This window comes from Bubalus kerabau, chromosome X (genome assembly GCF_029407905.1).
Source record: "Bubalus kerabau isolate K-KA32 ecotype Philippines breed swamp buffalo chromosome X, PCC_UOA_SB_1v2, whole genome shotgun sequence".
NCBI lineage: Eukaryota > Metazoa > Chordata > Mammalia > Artiodactyla > Bovidae > Bubalus > Bubalus kerabau.
The window spans coordinates 105,404,176-105,423,779 of NC_073647.1; the positions used below are offsets into that span (position 1 = coordinate 105,404,176).

At 39.9% G+C, this 19,604-nt stretch overlaps 1 long non-coding RNA gene across 1 annotated transcript in view; it reads left to right on the forward strand.

Moving 5' to 3' along the window:
• Positions 1–19,604, forward strand: part of LOC129639127 (uncharacterized) — a 155,481-nt gene that overhangs the window by 950 nt on the left and 134,927 nt on the right. Inside the window, exon 2 of the long non-coding RNA XR_008708205.1 lies at positions 4,261–4,479. This is a non-coding gene — a long non-coding RNA (uncharacterized LOC129639127). The remainder of the gene's footprint in view (positions 1–4,260; positions 4,480–19,604) is intronic.

A 19,604-nucleotide genomic window follows, 5' to 3' on the forward strand; every position in this document is an offset into this window, starting at 1 on the left:
GAATTAATTTGTGAAAGTGGCACTAATAGAGAAAAGATCCTGTTTCCAAACTGTAGTTCTTCCAGTAGGCACCATCTGTGTGAGAACCATGGACCTATCAGCGCCATGCAAACTCTGCTAGTCAGTGCGGCCAGATGTCTGACTCGTTTTCTGTGGAAATCTTGTACGCTAGCACTCGGCTTACTACCCATCCTGACTTAGGGTGGCATTTCTGGAACTCAGGCCTTCGTCATCTAAATAGACTTTGCTTTAGCTGTGCAGAACATGCAGTACTTTATGTATTTTCTTTCAATAAAATTGTATCTTTGGGAATAAAAGGTAATCATATAATCAAACGTGAGTGCAAAAGAAGGTAATGAACTAGTTGGACGAAAGTGGAGGCTACCGTGGAGTAGTAGTACACACAAAGATCGGCACCAAGCTAGGCTCTTCCTGGATCTTCTGTAGTTGAATCCTAATAAAAACCCTCAAGAGGTAATATTGTCATTCCCATTTCACAAGGGAGAATATTGAGACCATGGACATTCTGTGAGTTGCCTGTGATCTGGCAGTAGATAGCCCAATGAGAGCCCAGTTCAGGGCTCATTGGTGATAACACCTCAGAGCAAGTTCAGCATAGACAGTTGCTGTTGCTGTTTAGTCACTAAATCGTGTCTGAATCTTTTGCGACCAAATGGACTATAGCCCACTAGACTCCTTGTCCATGGGATTTCCCAGGCAAGAATACCGGAGTGGGTTGCCATTTCCTTCTCCAGGCCATCTTCCGGGTCCTGGGATTGAACCCGCATCTCCTGCATTAGCAAGTGGGTTCTTGACCACTGAGCCACCAGGGAAGCCCACAACATAGGCAGACCCCCACACACACTTAATCTGCTCCCAGCAGTCCTGTTTGGTTCCCTTCCTTTTTTCACTGATCCGCTCTCCAAAGCTTTCATCCCAGCTCATATCACTTGCAGAAGTGCTTCATCCCAGAGATTTCGACCCAGCTCCTTTGATCAAATGTTGGTATATTCAACACTGACCCCTGCTGTGGCAGATGGAAGGTGACTGTTCTGAGCCCTTGCGAAGGAACAAAGTAACTGTTATTTATACTTCTTCATGACTTTTGATGATTGTGTATGCTGGGGAGGGTCCTTTGCTGCAGAGCTAGTTTCCTTGTGTGAGAATCGTGTTCTTGGCAGGATGCCCTTTCCTTCCACAAAGACTTCAAACTGGCCCAGGATGGAAGGTCAGGATCTTACTGATCAGTGCTGCTATGTACCCACAGGCCCAAGCACCGCACCATGAGACTGGTTCCCTCAGAAGCAACACAGATCTCTCAGGGTTACCAAGCTGTTCTGCACATTTCACAGGCTCCTTTGATAAAGACAACAAGTGAGATTTGGAATCAAAATTGGGATCAGGAAAATGGCCACAGTCTTCCAGGACTTCAGTAAAATCTGCCTGTTCTGGGATGATGCACATTAGTGAGCAGCATGGTAGAGGGGCTCTGACCGTGGGTTCTGAGCCAGGCATCATTCTCTTGAATTAGAGATTAGTGGACAATGGCTTCCCCCTTTTTTTCCCCATCTTCTTCTCAGGTATTTATTTCAGGGCACATTTGAAAATAAGTGGTTTTGTTAGCAGTTTTCATAAAATAGAAGATCTCCTAGCAGAGGACACCAATTAGACTCTTAGTTTCTAAACTTTATTTTAACGTTGATCAGATTGCTTTTAGTACCAGCCTACACCTCACAGGAAAGCTCCTTGACTTGTTGCTTTGGATGAATCTTCTGATGTGTATAATTCCCAGAGTTCTTGTAAAGGAATCCTAGTTCTCTTGTTGCTGTTTCCGAACTACATATCAGAAGAGATGATAGAGTCTCTTTGGGGGCTACTGCAGGTCAGATATTTTCATAACTCACTGACAATTTTCATAAAATCCCTGCAGCATAAATGCCATTATTCCAGTGTCACAAATGAGGGAATGAAGGCCCGGGAGGATAGATGCCTTGCTCATCACAGAGTGAGGAAGTGGCAGAGCTGGGATTTAGAACTGCTCTCACAATCCATTGTCTGCATATCTCCACAATTTAAAAAAGTATTTGAAGAACATTCTTGTGTTTTTGAGAGTCACCAATGTAAATTGAAAAATTGTATACTGTTTCTCTATCTCATCATTCTGTTTATTTTTAGAGTCTTTCTCATGACAAATAGTACTTTCCTTTACAGACAGTATTAAGCTTATAACATTATACTTGGGGGTGGCAGACGTGGAAAGGCATATACATGACTCAGTTCTGGAAAGTGTTGCATTTCGCCATACTGTGGGCTAAAAACTGTGCCATATACTGTGTAGATGCACATGGATAAAAGAGCCAGTTCATGTCCTCCAAAACCTCCTGAGTTTCTAGAAGAGTTTGCATGGCACCTGATACTCATAAACCACAGCTATGCTACCTATGTAGAAATCCTCTACTGTACTACCCCCAGGTTGCGAATGGATGTTTTGGGGGTTAAAGTTTCACGTTTAACATACCTTCAGCGATGCCTAAGATGTTTCCTGCAGTGTATGTCCTACATGATAAGCACAGAGCAAAGCAACCATGGTGCCAGCCCTTAGGATCTCACAGGAAAACAAACCAAAAAGAAGTAGTACTTGCTGAATTAGAAGTATCCACGGAGTACATGTACAGTGCAAGATGCGAAAGAGGAAGAGGAGACAAAGATTAGGGCTGAGAATGAAGAGAGGCAGTAGGGTCAGAAGTCAGATCATATTGTGACTGTGAACACTAAGGCCTGTATTGGAAAATTCCACTGTTTGCCAGGGGATGTGATTCCTTAATCCTGAATATTTGTGATTTTCAACAGAATGATTCAGTAATCACATTGCCAGCTTTATCAGTTCAGTTCAGTTGCTAAATTGTGTCCGCCTCTTCAGGACTTGGTGGACTGCAGCACGCCAGACTTCCCTGTCCATCACCAAGGTTGCTCAAACTCATGTGCATCGAGTTGGTGATGCCATCCAACCATCTCATCCTCTGTAGTCCCTTTCTATTGTATTCTTATACCAGCCTTATAGTCACTAATTAATCTCTCCAGTTACATTTTTAAAATAATTTTTATGTTTCTGTCATTTTTTTATTTGCAAAGCTTTGGATTTCGAAATGCTCCCATCATGAGGACATTTCAGAAACTGAGAGATGTTAGAAAGACCAATGATGATGAATCCAGGAAGTCGCCAGTACACTAGTAGTAGAGGCTCCTGAGTACAGGGAGCTGCTGTAAAAGTCAGGAGATGCGTACGTTCCACGCGCCATGGTAGGGTCTGCGATTAGAGCAATCAGGCAAGCTGATCCAGGTCTCTTAGTACAGAATCATGCAGTCATATCTTAAACCCAGTGGTCTGGAAAGATTTGTCAGGATTGTTGATGGAGGAGGTGTCTTACCTGCACACACACACACACACACACACACACAGACACACTCACACACAGTTAATAAATTAGAATTCTGAAAGCCAGCTAAGATCACAGTTTCAGAGCCAGTCTGTCTGCCTCCAAAGCCTCAAAGAATGTCTATGACATCAAACCCTTTTTCATAATAATTTATTTCAATTTAATTGAGAACCACTACCTGCAGTTCCCCTGACTGTGCTTGCCTGTTGTTGCCCTTAAGAGGAACTGGGAATTGAATGTTCTGCCTTATCTAAATGGCAGGGACTGAGTGGGCAGCTCCTGCGCCCAAGCCCTTCATGTTGAGTATGGCCCCATCTGACAGCCATGTGACCTCATGTTGCTGTCCCACTGCAGGCTGCCTGTTTTTGCCTCTATTTTGCAATTAGTCTTCACTACAATTAGAGTTAGAATTCTCTGCACTGTGATTTTGGTGATTCTTATTTTAATTGGCACTTTTTGAGGTACGTGTGACTATCACTGGGCCAGAAATGATTCCTTAACCTCCCCAGTAGATTGGATAATGCAGAGAATTACCTTATGCTCAACAGATTCAATACGCCAATAACTTAAGTATCTGTGATCAGTTTTTGATTGCTGCACAGCAAATTGCCTCGAATTTGGCAGCTTAAACCAGCCCATATGTATTATTTCCCAGTTCCCATAGATAATGCATGCTGCATCGATCAAGTGAGTTCTCTGCTTAGGGTCTTACGAGGCTGAAATCTTACCCGGAGGCTCTGGGGAGGAAGCAGCTTTTAAGGTCATCCAGGTGATTGGCAGAATTTATCTCCTATGGTGGCAGGACTGAACTATGTCTTTGCAGGGTCTTGTCGAAGCTGCTCTCGGATCCTAGGAGCTGCCTGTTTTTCTCATCATATGGTTCCCTCAATCTTCAAGCAAATGATGGTGTGTCAAAACCTTGTGCTTCAAATTTCTCTTGCTTTCCTCTGCTGCAAGCCAGGGAAAACTCTCTGCTTTTAAAGGACTGCTGTTATTATGTTAGGCCTCTTTGGATAATCCAGGATAATCTCCCAATTTTGAGGTAAGTGGATTAATAATCTCAGTTACTACTGCAAAAGCCCATTAGCCATGCAAATATAACACAAATGTGCGTGTGATTCCTCCTCTAATTCACAGTACCTGGGATTATGGCGAGGTATCTTGGGAAACCAGTATTAGGATTCTGTCTACCATAGCCTTTAATAACCATCAGATAATTATTTATTAAAACCCTGTTTTGTGACCCTGATGGAGTATCTGTAAATTCTGTGATCATACTGCAGGTCTTCACTGAGTTCCATCATGTCATCGTGTAATTTTATTTGCACCAGTGACTAGTGCCTTCACAAGTGTATTGGTCAGAGTTCCAGAGGAACAGAACCAATCGGATGTTTAGAGAGAGAGAGAGGAGAGAAATAGATTTTTTTATTAGGAATTGGCTCACATATTTATAGAGGCTGACAAGAGCCCAAGATATGCTTTCAGCAAGGTGGAGACCTAGGAGACCTGATGGTACAGTTCGTCTGAGTCCAAAGGCTGAGAACCAGGAAAGCCAGTGGTGTGAGTTCTAATCCAAAAGTTCTGAGATTGAGCCTTAAGAGCTTGTTCAGTTCAAGTCCACAGGCAGGAAAAGACCAGAGACCCACCTCAAGCAGTCAGACTTGATTCCCTCCTCCTTGAAGGAAGCTCAGCTTTTTTTGTTCTATTCAGGCTTTCAACTGTTTGGTATGGGACATCCCCATTAGAGGGCAACCTGCTTTACTCAGTCCACTTATTCCAGTGCTAATCTTATCTAAAACTCCCTCACAGACACACTCACAATAATGGTTGACCTACTGTCTGGGCACTTTCTGTGGCCCAATCACGTTGACGCAAAATATTGCACATCAGTCCAGGCATCTTGACACAGTCCATAGGTTATCATTTATTTTAAAATTTCTATTCTTTGTTAATTAACTGCTTAGTTTCCCAGCTTCCTTGTCTGTGGATAAGTTCCCTTTGTTAGTTTTATTGTAACTAATTACCTTTAAGAGTATATGTGTTAAAGGGAAACACTGATCAGGAAGCAGTGTACATTCTATATGGTAAAGGAGAATATTACATCATGTAGCATGCAGATTTAATAATACCTAATATTTATGAAATAGTTACCATATAGCACATCCTTTTGTATGTTTTTAAAGTGCTTTACCTCATTTGTTCAGCAAAATCCCATGAGATACATGCCATTGTTATTCCCATTTCCATATGAAGAAACTGGGGCACAGAAGTAATTTGCTGCAGATGTCAACTGTTAAGTGGCAGGCCCAGGGTTGAAATCTATGGCTTCAGAACCAATGTCCATAACTAGTTAGTGTGAGCATATAATTTATCATCCACACCAGAATGAGAGCACTATGAAAAATTATACCTCAGTGGGCATAAAACAGAAGACTTACACATGTGAAGATGCTGTTCACTCTATTAGTGAAAATCCTTTGGGTTGCAAGGAGCAGAAAATTATTTTCTAGGTTGGCTCAATGGAAAAGGAAGTTCATGATCTCAGAGCATTTGTAACATCTGCATCACTTTCCCTCCCTCTGGTAGATTACTCCTGTCAAAATAAAAATTGATTTATTATTATTATTTAAAAAACAAACAGAAAAAAAAACCTTCTTTTTGCCTCCCTATTTCTTACTCCCTATGGGGACATTTCTCCTCCCCTTGGTAGCCTACTTCACATAGCGAGGGTCTACACTCACTGTCTCCAGTTTCCTATCCTTCCATTTTGTCTTAATCTCACTGTGATTGAGCGAGGACATCTTCACCTGAGCTGAAACTGTTCTAATCAATGTAATACTGACATCAATATTTGTAAGTCAGTGGCTATGTCACAGTTCCTTGTGTATCCTGTCTATAATTTTGGGCCAAGTCAATCACTCCTTCCACCTGGAACTACTTTCTACCCTGGTGTATTATTTAGCATTCTCTGGAGATATGGAAACAATAGTATATAGGAAGAGGTTCTTTAAAGGAACTGACTTACGCAATTGTGGAGACAGAGAATTCCCCCAATCTGGTGTCTGCAAGCTGGAGTCCCAGAGAGGCTTGGTGGCTTAATTCATTTCAACTCCAATGGCCTGAGAACCAAGAGAACTAATGAGGTAGATTCTAGTCAGGGTCTGAAGACCTGAGAAACTGTAGCACCGAGAACAGTAGAAGATCAATGTCTCAGTTCGTTCAATCAGGCAGGAAAGGCCCAGATTTTCTTTCCTCCACCTTTTTCTTGTATTCAGCATTGTTTGCCCTCACACTGGGAAGGGCAAACTTCTTTTCTAAGTCCAGTCCAAATTAAATTCAGATGTTAATTTCACCCGGAAATAGCCTTGCAGACATACCCAGAAATGATGTTTAGCCAAATATTTGGATACCCCATGATCCAGTCAGGTTGACGCATAAACACCTGGGTTCCAGGACAACACTCTCCTGGTTGTTCCCTGATATCATGTAGCTGTAGCTGCTCAGTCTCCTTGGCTTGTTCTTCTCCTTTCCTTGTGTTCTCTCCATATTGACAAACCTCAGAACTGAATCCTTATCCTCTTCTTCTCTGCCTATACTCATTCCTTTCGTGATCTCATCCAGGACCGAGGCTTTCTATGCCATCTATACCCTCTTCTCTCCCCAGCTTTGATATCCAACTTAGGCTCCAGAGTCTGTTTTCACTGTCCACCTGGAAGCACAAATGGATATCCAATAGACATTACATTTCAATCATGCAAAAAATGAACTTATTTCATTTCAGTCAATCAAATTCTGTTGGTTGTCATCTCAGTTAATATCAGCCTTCCAGATACTCACTTAAAAATACTGGGGTCAGAGGAATCCCTGGTGGTTCTGTGTTCCCAATGCAGGGGTCCTGGCTTCGATTCCCTGATCAGGGAACTAGATTCCATATGCCCCAACTAAAAATCCCACACGTTGCACCAAAGATTGAAGATCTTACATGCTCCAACTAAGTCCTGGCACAGCCAAGTAAATAAATATTAAAAAAAATATATTGGAATCAGTCTTACCATTATATCCATCCAGAAATCCTGTTGCTTCTGTGGTCTAAGTAGATTGGGATTATGAAAAATTTTGCCTTCCCCACTCCTACCACTTGATTCTAAGCCACTACAACTTCTTGCCTTGATTGGTGCAACAACGCAACATCAAAATATTTACATGACCTACAAGTTTCTGCAAGATTTGATGTGTTATTTCTCTGAAATCCAACTATACTACCACGAAATCCCTCCATAGCTACCTTAAGTTAAGTAATCACAGTTTACCTGAAGGCTCTTCAACTGGCTGTTGTCTGTGTTTAAAATGTTCTTCCTTTACATATTTAATGGCTCATCCTACCAACTCCTTCAAATCTTTGCCTAAATACACTTTCTGAGTGAGGCTTATTCTGACTACTTAACAAAATTTCCAATTTCTCAACATTCCAGATTTTTCTTTGTTGTTTTTATAGTTCAGTGGCTAAATCGTGTCTATATAGAAATATATATACTTTGTCTATAACTCATGCTTCCAGTTTTCACAATCTTCCAGTTGTTGTTCAGTTACTCAGTTGTGTCTGACTCTTTGCAACCCCATGGATTACAGCATGCCAGGCTTCCCTGTCCTTCACCATCTCCTGGACTTTGCTCAAACCCATGTCCATTAAGTCGGTGATGCCATCCAACCATCTCATCCTCTGTCATCCCTTCTCATCCTGCCTTCAATCTTTCCCAGCATCAGGGTCTTTTCAAATGAGTCAGCTCTTCACATCAGGTGGCCAAAGTATTGGAACTTCAGCTTCAGCATCAGTCCTTCCAATGACTATTCAGGGTTAATTTCTTTTAGGATTGACTGGTTTGATCTCCTTGAAGTCCAAGGGACTCTCAAGAGTCTTCTTCAGCACTACAATTAGAACGCATCAGTTCTTCAGTGCTCAGCCTTCTTTATTGTCCAGCTCTCACATCCATACATGACTACTGGAAAAACCATAGCTTTAATTGTACAGACCTTTGTAGGGAGTGATGTCTCTGCTTTTTAATATGCTGTCTATGTTTGTCATAACTTTTCTTACAAGAAGCAAGCATCTTTTAATTTCATGGTTGCAATTACCATCAACAGTGATTTTGGAGCCCCCCAAAATAAAATCTGTCATTGTTTCCACTTTTTCCCCTTCTATTTGCCATGAAGTGATGGAACTGGATGCCGTGGTCTTTGTTTTTTTAATGTTGCATTTTAAGTCATCTTTTTCACTCTTCTTTTTCACCTTCATCAAGAGGCTTTTTAGCTCCTCTTCACTTTCTGCCATTCGAGTGGTATCATCTGCATACCTGAGGTTGTTTATACTTCTCCCAGCAATCTTGATTCCAGCCTGTAATTAATCTAGTCAGCATTTCATGTGATGTACTCTGCATATAAGTTAAATAAACAGGGTGACAATATAAAGACTTGTCCTACTCCTTTTCCAGTTTTGAACCAGTCAGTCCTGGCATGTAAAGTTCTAACTGTTGCTTCCTGACCCACATACAGGTTTCTCAGGAGATAGGTCAGGTGGTCTGGTATTCCCAACTCTTTAAGTAATTTCCATAGTTTTTCATGATCCACACAGTCAAAGGCTTTAGCATAGTCAATGAAGCAGAAGTAGATGATTTTCTTGAATTTCCTTGCTTTCTCTATGATCCAGCGAATGTTGTCAATTTGATCTTTGGTTCCTCTGCCTTTTCTACCCCTTGCTTGTACATCTGAAAGTTTTCAGTTCACATACTGCTGAAGGCTAACTTGTAGACTTTGAGAATTACCTTATTAGCATGGAAAATGAGTGCAATTGTGCATTAGTTTGAGCATTCTTTCTGCCCCCTTCTGATATCTGTGTCAGAAATCTCTTTCTGATACAGATTTCTCTATCTCTTTTATACTTTGATAATACTTTATTACACAAAAGCTCTGAGTGATCAAACCTCATCACTGGCCCCGGATTGAATTCTTCTCCTCTGGAGGCCAAGAATCCTGGCATCTTTTGTGGTTTAGCAGCAACCTTTCATCTTGGGGCCTCATCCAGGATTCTTCAGGACAAGTAAGGATGCTTGGAGCTCTAGTTCTTTGTTCTCCTAATGAACATGCTTTCTGCTGTACTTTACTAACTCTACAGTGTGCTTGTGTGAATGAATGACATGCCCTGTGTGAAGCAAGTGAGGAGCCCTGCTCCGCAGTTCCGCAGTTCCACAGTGACCTCATACGGCTCATGGCAGAAACCCTGTCGGGGGTTTATACCAACCTGCCAATGGACTTCCCTGGTGGCTCAGATTGTAAAGCGTCTGGCCTACAATGCAGGAGACCCGGTTTCAATCCCTGGGTTGGGAAGATCTCCTAGAAAAGGAAATGGCAACCCACTCTAGTATTTTTGCCTGGAAAATCCCATGGGTGGAGGAGCCTGATAGGCTATAGTCCATGGTGTCGCAAAGAGTTGGACACAGCTGAGTGACTTCACTTTCACTTTCTTTCACTTTGAGCATTCTTTAGCACTGCCCTCCTTTGAGATTGGAATGAAAACTGGCATTTTCTGTCCTGCAGCCACTGCTGGGTTTTCCAAATTTCCTGGCATATTGAGTGCAGCATTTTATGAGCATCATCTTTTAGGATTTGAAATAGCTCAACTGGCATTCCATCACCTGCACTAGCTTTGTTTTTAGTGATGCTTCCTGAGGCCCCCTTGACTTCACACTCCAAGATGTCTGGCTTTAGGTGAGTGACCACACCATCATTGAAAACCTGGTCATTAAAACCTTTATCATATAGTTATTCTGTGTATTCTTGCCACCTCTTCTTAGTCTCTTCTGCCTGTTAGGTTCTTACCGTTTCTATCCTTTATTGTGCCCATCCTTGCATGAAATCTTCCCTTGATATCTCCAATTTTCTTGAAGAAATATCTAGTCTTTCCCACTCTATTGTTTTCCTATACTTCTTTGCATTCTTCATTTAAGAAGTCCTTCTTATCTCCCCTTGCTGTTCTCTAGAACTCTACGTTCAGTTGGTTATCTTTCCCTTTATCCCTTGCTTTCCACTTCTATTCTTTCCTTGACAATTTATAAAGCCTGCTCAACTTGCTCTAATCTGCTTTCCATAGCAGTATAATATTCCTACTTACAGTGTAATTCAGTGATTTATTTTATTTATTGTTTATACAGGTACCCCAAAATATGAGTTCTGTGAAGGCAGAGACAGATGTACATTTTGTTTGCTTTAGTATCTTCAGGGTCAATAGTAGTGCCTGGCAGGTAGCTGTTAGTCATTACATATTTGGTCTAATTGCCAAGTAGACTGGAAGTGCAAAGTAGGGTGGGTTCTAGACATGGAGAAGTCCAGTTCAGGGGTGTCATTAAGGGTTCAGATTCTTTCCCTCTTTTCTCATCCACCTCAGTGTCCTCCATCATTCTGGTACCCAGATGTCTGTAGCAATACAGAGCTCATATCTAGAAATGGTAATATTTAGGGAAAATGGAAAATATCTTCCGGTGTTCCTTTTCCAAGAGCAAGAAAACTGTGACATAATACTTTCTACCCCCATAATCCCAAGAATATGAGACTGAATCTGGTCACATGACCAACTGTGACCAACCAACAATCAGTGATTGTCAGTGATACTGGATGCATCATAACTGGCTTAGAGAACATGAGATGATGAGGATTTTATCACAATGTCCCCTGAAAAACATCCATATACTGTTATGATGAGAGAGAGAGTGTGTGTGTTTGTGTGTGTGTGATTGATAGGGGGGTGGAATTCTGATATGTAGTGGTTTCAGATCATAAAGAAGTAGATTACGGTAATTCAGGAGGCAGGAGGTGGGGGAAGAGTTGACATCTTGCCTAGAAACTCCTGGTCTGCTAATCACATGAGGCTAATGTCATTTGATATGTCTATCTCAGACTAGATACTATGTTGACAAAGGCACTAGGAATACTCAGTCAAGTTAGTAGAGACATTTTTGCCCAAACAGTGGTTAGATTGGCATTAAAAGTTTTGTTTTATGAATGAGTAACCTACCCCTTCTGACTGATAACATCTTCTTCATGTAGCCATGTTAATGCATGTGTGCTGAGTCATGTCTGACTCTTGGTGACCCGATGGACTGTACCTAGCAGGCTCCTCTGTCCATGGAATTTTCCAAGTAAGAATATTAGAGTGGGTTGCCGTTAATACCTTTATTCAAATCTCAGCATTTGTGTCTTGGGACCTACATATTCCCTTTCGTTGGGTTCAGTTTTGAAGTAATATATAACATACATAAGAAGCATGAAACATATACAGAGATTAATAATGAATAATTATAATGTGAAAACCTATGTAACTACCACCCAAAACAGTGACTCAAATATTATTAAAACCCCAGAGCCCCTGTAGCTCCCCTCTCAGACCACAACAGTGTCTCCTCAATAGAGAAATCTGCCATCCTGATCCTTGCTCAGTATCTATTCCTTGCAGCTTATTATAGCTTCACCTACTGCCTATGTAAACTACACTAAACTATCTAGTTTCATTAAAGATAAACCTTGTGTCAATAGATATCACGTTTGATTTTTTTTTAGTGTACACTTAGAGAGCCACCTTATGTAACTTGTTTCTACAAGCTCTCTGAAATGTTGAAAGGAACCCTTCTTTCCAGGTTAAAGGGAGAAATTCTCTCCCCAAGTATGCGCTTGAGAGTGAATTTAGTGCGAGAGTATACATGAGAGCTAAACAGTATTTTTGACCTCCAGTGAGTCTATAGGCCAGTTAGGAAGATGGTGTAGGCTGTAGGCTGCTAGAGCTAACAGTAGCTCAGGTTAGCAGTAAGGCCACGGGTGAGGCATTCCTTGTGCTACCTCTTACTGGTTTGTGATTTGGGGCAAATCTCTCTACATCTCTGAGCCTGTGAACTTCTTTTTTAAAAACTTATTTATATTTAATTGAAGAATACTTGCTTTACAATATTGAGTTGGTTTCTGCCACACATCAACATGAATCAGCCATAGGTATACATATGGCCCCTCCTACTTAAACCTCCCTCCGACTTTCCACCCCATCCCACCCCTCTAGGTTGTCACAGAGCCCTGGTTTGAATTCCATGAGTCACACATGAAATTCTCATGGCTGTCTATTTCACAAATGGTAATGTATATGTTTCCAGGCTATTCTCCATTCGTTCCACATTCTCCTTACCCCTCTGTGTCCACAAGTCTGTTCTCTATGTCTGCATCTTCACTGCTGTGCTGCAAATAGGTTCATCAGTACCATATTTCTAGATTCCATATGTGTGCATTAATATATTATATTTGTTTTACTCATTCTGACTTACTTCACTCTGTAAAATAAACTCTAGTTTCATCCACTCATTAGAACTGACTCAAATGCATTTCATTTTATTGCTGAGTAATATTCCATTGTATATATGTACTACTACCTCTTTATTCATTCATCTGTTGGTGGACATCAAGGTTGCTTCCGTGTCCTAGCTATTGTAAATAGTGCTTCAGTGAACATTGGGGTACATGTGCTCTTTCAAATAATTTATGGTTTCCTAAGGGTGTATGCACTCATATCACACACTGGTAAAGTGATGCTTAAAATTCTCCAAGCCAGGCTTCAGCAATACATGAACCATGAACTTCCAGATATTCAAACTGGTTTTGCAAAAGGCAGAGGAACCAGAGATCAAATTGCCAACATCTGCTGGATCATCAAAAAAGCAAGAGAGTTCCAGAAAAACATCTATTTCTGCTTTATTGACTATGCCAAAGCCTTTGACTGTGTGGATCACAATAAACTGTGGAAAATTCTGAAAGAGATGGGCATACCAGACCACCTGACCTACCTCTTGAGAAACCTGTACGGAGGTCAGGAAGCAACAGTTAGAACTGGACATGGAACAACAGACTGGTTCCAAATCGGGAAAGGAGTATGTCAAGGCTGTATATTGTCACCCTGCTTATTTAACTTATATGCAGAGTACATCATGAGAAATGCTGGGCTGGAGGAAGCACAAGCTGGAATCAAGATTGCCTGGAGAAATATCAATACCCTCAGATATGCAGATGACACCACCATTATGGCAGAAAGTGAAGAAGAACTAAAGAACCTCTCGATGAAAGTGAAAGAGCAGAGTGAAAAAGTTGGCTTAAAGCTCAACATTCAGAAAACTAAGATCATGGCATCTGGACCCATCACTTCATGGCAAATAGATGGGGAAACAGTGGCTGACTTTATTTTTCTGGGCTCCAAAATCACTGCAGATGGTGACTGCAGCCATGAAATTAAAAGACACTTACTCCTTGAAAGGAAAGTTTTGACCGAGCTAGACAGCATATTCAAAAGCAGAGACATTACTTTGCCAACAAAGGTCAGTCTAGTCAAGGCTATGGTTTTCCCAGTGGTCATGTATGGATGTGAGAGTTGGACTATAAAGAAAGCTGAGTGCCAAAGAATTGATGCTTTTGAACTGTGGTGTTGGAGAAGACTCTTGAGGGTCCCTTGGACTGCAAGGAGATCCAACCAGTCCGTCCTAAAGGAGATTAGTCCTGGGTGTTCATTGGAAGGACTCATGTTGAAGCTGAAGCTCCAGTACTTTGGCCACCTCATGCGAAGAGCTGACTCATTTGAAAAGACCCTGATGCTGGGAAAGATTGAGGGCGGGAGGAGAAGGGGACGACAGAGGATGAGGTGGTTGGATGGCATCACCAACACAATGGACATGGGTTTGGGTGGACTCCGGGAGTTGGTGATGGACAGGGAGGCCTGGTGAGCTGCGGTTCATGGGGTCGTAAAGAGTCGGACACGACTGAGTGACTGAACTGAACTGAACAGGGTATATGCCCAGTAGTGGCATTATCGTGTCATATGGTAGTTTTCTTCCTAGTTTTTTAAAGTTTTCCATAATGGCTATATCAGGTTACTTTCCCGCCAACAGTGCAAGAGGGCTCCTTTTTCTCTACATCCTCTCCAGCATTTTTTGTTTGTAAATTTCTTGATTATGGCCCTTCTGACTGGTGTGAGATGATACCTCATTGTAGTTTTGATTTGCATTTCTCTAATAATGAAGGATGTTGAATATCTATTCATGTGTTTATTAACCATCTTCATTGGAAAAATATCTGGTTATTAACCATCTTCATTGGAAAAATATCTGGTTAGGTCTTCTGCCCACTTTTTGATTGAGTTGTTTGTTTTTCTGGTATTGAGCTGAATGAGCTGCTTGTATATTTTGGAGATTAATCTTTTGTCTGTTGTTTCATTTGCTGTTATTTTTCTCCAGCAAATTGAGGGTTGTTTTGCTGTGCAAACGCTTTTATATTTAATTAGGTCCCATTTGTTTATTTTTGTTTTTGTTTCCATTACTCCAGGAGGTAGGCTACAGAGGATCTTGCTGCGATCTATGTCAAAGAGTGTTCTGCCTATCTTTTCCTCTAAGAGTTTTATAGTTTCTGGTCTTACCTTAAGGTTTTAAATTCATTTTGAGTTTATCTTTGTATATGGTGTTAGGAAATGTTCGAATTTCATTCTGTTGTACTTAGCTGTCCAGTTTTCCCAGCACCACTTACTGAAGAGACTACCTTTTATCCATTCATGCCTCCTTTGTCAAAGATAAGGTGCCCATAGATTGATGGGTTTATCTCTTGACATTCTATCTAGTTCCATTGGGTTGTATTTCTACTTTTGTGCCAGTACCATACTGCCTTGATGACTGTAGCTTTGTAGTGTTATCTGAAATTAGGACGATTGATTCCTCCAGCTTCATTGTCAAGGTTGCTTTGGCTATTCAGGATCTTTTATGTTTCCATATAAATTGTGAAATTATTTCTTCTAGTTCTGTGAAAAATAATCATTGGCAGTTTGATAGGGGTTGCAGTGAATCCATAGATTGCTTTGGGTAGAATAGTCATTTTCACAATATTGATTCTTCCAATCCAAAAGCATGGTATATATCTCTTGATCTGCTTGTCACCTTGATTTCTTTAATCAGTGTCTTATAGTTTTCTGTATACAATTCTTTTGTCCCTTTATGTAGGTTTATTCCTAGGTATTTTATTATTTTTGTTGGATTGGTGAATGAATTGTTTCCTTAATTTCTCTTTCTGAGTTTTCATTGTTAGGGTATAGCAGTGCAAGTGATTTCTGTGGATTAATTTTGTATCTTGTGACTTTACCATAGTCACTGATTAGCTCTAGTATTTTCTGGTGGCTTTTTTTTTTAGCATTTTATATGTTTAGTATCATGTCATCTGCAAACAGTGAGAGTTTTACTTCTTTTCCAATCTGAATTCCTTTTATTTCTTTTTCTTTTCTAATTATTGTGCCTAGGACTTCCAAAACTATATTGAATAATAGTAGTAAGAGTGGACATGCTTGTCTTGCTCCTACTGTTAGAGGAAATGCTTTCAGGTTTTCACCATTGAGAATAATGTTTGCTGTAGGTTTGTTGTAGGTGGCTTTTATTATGTTGTAGTATGTTCCTTCTGGGCTTCCCTGGTGGCTCAGATAGTAAAGAATCTGCCTGTGGTGCAGATTCAGCCTGGGTTCAGTCCCTGCGTCGGGAAGGTCATGTGGAGAAGGGAATCGCTACCCACTCCAGTATTGCCTGGAGAATTCCATGGACAGAGGAGCCTAGGGGGCTACAATCTATGGGATCACAAAGAGTCGGACACAATTGAGCAACTAACAATTTTACTTTCACTTGTTCCCTCTATGCCTACTTTCCGTAGAGCTTTTATCATAAATGGGTGTTGAATTTTGTAAAAAAATTTCTCTGCATCTGTTGAGATGATCATATTGTTTTTATCTTTTGATTTGTTAATATAATATATCAAAATGATTGATTTGCATATATTGAAGAATCCTTGCATCCCTGGGATAAAGCACATTTGATCAGAATGTATGATCTTTTTAATTATTGTTGGCTTCTGTTTGCTAAAATTTTGTTGAGGATTTTTGCATCTATATTCATCAGAGATATTGGCTTGTAATTTTCTTTTTTTGTGGTATTCTTGTCTGGTTTTGGTATCAGGGTGATGGTGACCTCATCGAATAATTTTCAGAGTTTTCCTTCCCCTGCAATTTTCTGGAAGAGTTTGAGCAGGATAGGTCTTAACTGTTTTCTAAACTTTTGGTAGAATTCACCTGTGACACCATCTGGCCCTGAGCTTTGGTTTGGTGGAAGATTTTTGATTACAGTTTTGTGATTGGTCTATTCATATTTTCTATTTCTTCCTGGTTCAGTTTTGGAAGGTTATACTTTTCTAAGAATTGCTCCATTTCTTCCAGGTTGTTCATTGTCTTGGCATATAGTTGATTGTGATAGTCTCTTATGATCCTTTGTATTTCTGTGTTGTCCGTTGTAACCTCCTTTTTCATTTCTAATTTATTGATTTGAGTCTTCTCCCTTTTTTTCTTGATGAGTCTGTCTAATGTTTTGTCAATTTTGTTGACAAAAAAACAGGTTCCTATGTTAGGTTCTTTGGTCTTCTCAAAGAACCAGCTTTTAGTTTTATTGATCTTTTCTATTGCCTCCTTCATTTCTTTTTCAGTTATTTCTGTGCTGATCTTTATGATTTCTTTCCTTTTACTAATTTCAGGATTTTCTTGTTTTTCTTTTTCTAGTTACTTTAGGTGTAAGGTTAGGTTGTTAATTTGATATTTCTCTTGTTTCTTGAGATAGGCCTGAATTGCTATAAACTTCCATCTTAGCTCTGCTTATGCTTGATTTCTTTAGTGACCTCTTGGTTTTTCAGAAATGTATTGTTTAACCTCCATGTGTTTATGTTTTTAATTTTTTTTTCCTGTGGTTGTTATCTAACAGCATACAATAAAGATACTTGAAATAATTGCAGTTTTCTAAAAGTTACCAAGGCTTGATTTGTGAATCGAGGTGTGATATATCCTGGAGAATGTTCCATGTGCACTTGAGAAAAAAGTGAAATCTACTATTTTTGGATGAAATGCCCAATAGATATGAATTAGGTCCAGCTGGTCCAGTGTATCATTTAAAGCTTATATCTCCTTATTAATTTTCCATCTGGATGTTCTGTCCACTGGTGTGAGTGGGGTGTTAAAGTCCCCCACTATTACTGTGTTATTGTCAGTTTCTTCTTCTTTTTTTTTTAACTTTCTGTAGATGTTTATTCTACTTCATGTAACAAAGCTATGAAGTTCCATGTTTAAATGTACAGTGATATAATACTTTGCAATATAAAATACAATTTACAGAAATTTCTATCAAGTAAACCTAAAGAAACACACTTGATTTTTTACATTTGGTTGTATTTAAATTAGAAAATTTTTGTTTTACATGTAAAAAAAAAAAAAAACAAACTTCACATCACATTAGATATTGGAACTCGTCACCACTTTAATGTAACTTAACCTACTGATAGGGTCTGTAACACCCACAAATCACCCAAACTGCTAAGTTCTCAATGTTCTCGCAGCTTAAACGTTTGTGCTAGAAAGGGAAGAATCTGTAGTGATGTACAATGAAATAGACTCCAAAGAACAAAGGAAATTCTCTAACTTTACATTTGCAAAATTAAGTTTATGAAAATATAAAAAAAATTTATCAAATTATATTTATACAGTCAAATAAATTAGCAAGTTTTCCTCTACTTTCCACTTCAGAAATACTTGGAAACACACGACGGAAAGCAGCTTCCTGTGCTTCACGGTGAAAAGCATTCTAATTTGCAGTTTTTGAGCTAATAGCGCTATTTTCACCTCAGGCTTTATACAAATATTGTTCCATTTCAACGACAAATGCTGAGATTTATCACCTGACAAGGACAGCAGTGTGGAGCTAGTGCACTTTAATACATGTTAGCATTTGCCTTCGGAGAAGGCAATGTCACCCCACTCCAGTACTCTTGCCTGGAAAATCCCATGGATGGAGGAGCCTGGTGGGCTACAGTCCATGGGGTCGCTAAGAGTCAGACATGACTGAGCAACTTCACTTTCACTTTTCACTTTCATGCGTTGGAGAAGGAAATGACAACCCACTCCTGTGTTCCTGCCTTGAGAATCCCAGGGATGGGGGAGCCTGGTGGGCTGCCGTCTATAGGGTTGCACAGAGTCGGACACAACTGAAGCGACTTAGCAGGAGCAGCAGCATTTGCCTTATGTATTGAGGTGCTCCTATGTTGGGTGCATATATATTTATAATTTTTATATCTTCTTGGATTGATCCCTTGATCATTATGCAGTGTCCTTCATTAACTCATGTAATAGTTTTTATTTTAAAGTCTGTTTTATCTGATATGAGTATTGCTACTCCCACTTTCTTTTAATTTCCATTTGCATGGAATATCTTTTTCCAACCCCTCACTTTCATTCTGTATGTTTCCCTAGGTCTGAGGTGGATCTCTTGTAGACAGCATATATAGGGGGGTCTTATTTTTGTATCCATTCAGCCAATCTGCATCTTTTGGTTGGAACATTTAGTCTGTTTACCTTTAAGGTAATTATTGGTGTGTGTGACCCTATTACCATTTACTTTATTGTTTTAGGTTTGTTTTTGTAGACCTTTTATTTCTCTTGTGTTTCAAGAAGTTCCTTTAGCATTTGTTGTAGAGCTGGTTTGGTGGTGCTGAATTCTCTTAACCTTTGCTTGCTTGAAAAGTTTTTGACTTCTCCTTGAAATCTGAATGACATCATTGCTGTATAGAGTAGTCTTGGTTATAGATATTTTCCATTCATCACTTTAAGTATATCTTGCTACTCCCTCTGGCCTACAGATTTTCTGTTGAAAGATCAGGTGTTAGCCTTATGGGGATCCCCTTGTATGTTATTTGTTGTTTTCCCTTGCTACTTTTAATATTTATTCTTTGTGTTTAATTTTTGTTAGTTTGCTTACTATATGTTTTGGTGTGTTTCTCCTTGGGTTTATCCTGTATCAGAGTCTATGGGCTTCCTGGACTTGGGTGACTATTTCTTTTCCTATGCTAGGGAATTTTTCAACGATAATCACAAATATTTTCTTGTACCCTTTTATTGTCTTCTTCTGGGACCCCTTCTTTGAATGTTGGTGCACTTAATGTTCAAGAGGTCTCTGTGACTGTCCTCATTTCTTTTCATTATTTTTTCTTTATTCTTCTCTGCTTCAGTTATTTTCATCATTCTATCTTCCA